The sequence below is a fragment of the Octopus bimaculoides genome, chromosome 15 (assembly GCF_001194135.2).
Source record: "Octopus bimaculoides isolate UCB-OBI-ISO-001 chromosome 15, ASM119413v2, whole genome shotgun sequence".
Taxonomy (NCBI): Eukaryota; Metazoa; Mollusca; class Cephalopoda; order Octopoda; family Octopodidae; genus Octopus; species Octopus bimaculoides.
This window is the reverse complement of record NC_068995.1, coordinates 19,821,947-19,823,301: the sequence shown is the minus strand read 5'-3', so window position 1 is coordinate 19,823,301 and position 1,355 is coordinate 19,821,947.

The window sequence follows — 1,355 nt, the reverse complement described above, 5'->3', positions numbered from 1 at the left end:
CATGTTTCGGTTCTTGAAAATACGAACCTTATCAAAAATACATATTTAAATGTAATTAAATGAAAAGTTCATAATTGTTCCTTACTGGTGTCAACAGTCCACGTGGGAGCATTTTTTGTTGGTTGTAGTAGTAGTAATGACCGTGTTGGTAATGGTAATATATTTATATACATACATACATACATGCATACATTCATATGTATATATAAAGGAGACCACTAGGTGGACTGCTAATGTGCTAGAAGAAGATCACATGTAATGCGTCTACTAAGACCGAATTGTTCTCAAAGGAAATTTAGCGAAGTAACAAAAGCATATATGGGCAAGACAAGTGAAAATTACATTTTAGTAGACACATTACATGTGATCTTCTTCTAACACATTAGCAGTCCACCTAGTGGTCTCCTTTATATATACATATACAATAACCCTTTGAAATCTCAGATATTTGTTCTGAATTTCCTTCATTCTTTTAATGTGCTTGTTCCCTAGGATTAAATTGATAATAATCAATATCCAATTTTTTACCCACTGTTTTATATACATACATATATAGTCTCAGAAGTGGTTTTATAGTTATCTGGTAAGAAGCTTGCTTCCCACGTTGTTCTACATATCTGCAAGGTGTTTCCTGAGATGTATCTGACGATTTTATGGGGAAGAAATCTGTTGTCTGTGGACTGCACGTCTATGTCTAAGAGAGTATTCTGTGGGACCTATATAGTTTTTATAGCAGCATAAGCATCTGATTACATAAATGAGGTTTTCAGAGGCGCATGTGAAATTGGATTCAATTTTGCTTTTTTCCCTTGTTTAAAATGGATTTCTGATCCTTCCAAAAGATTGGGACATGTTCCGCAGTTAGGTCGACCTTACTTTTTTTTTACTATTGCGTCCGTTTTTCTTGAGAATAATTTAGCATATCTGAGGATATTCTTTTAATGTCTTTGGTTGCACGTTTCATCCCATCATCTATATGTTGAATTGGGTAGTGTCTGTCAATGAGTACGTTATTAAACTCTTGAAGTCACAGGTCTCTGGTACTTTTTCAGACATTATGGTGCATTATATATATTCACACAGTATCTCACAGAAGTATGTACACCTCTAAAAAATTCAGTAAAATTGCCATTACACTGACAATATCGAAGGAATGCAAAGGAAATTTATACTGAATAAAATATATTATACATGCAAACATTATACAAATTTGGAACAAAAGCAATAAAGGTTTTCAAAGATATGAATGAAATATTAACTTTCAAACGTTATAAAAATATAATGAAGATAATAGCCACACAAAGCCAGAAGCAGAGCAGGTGGGATAAGGAGGAAAACCGAACGGTAATTGAATG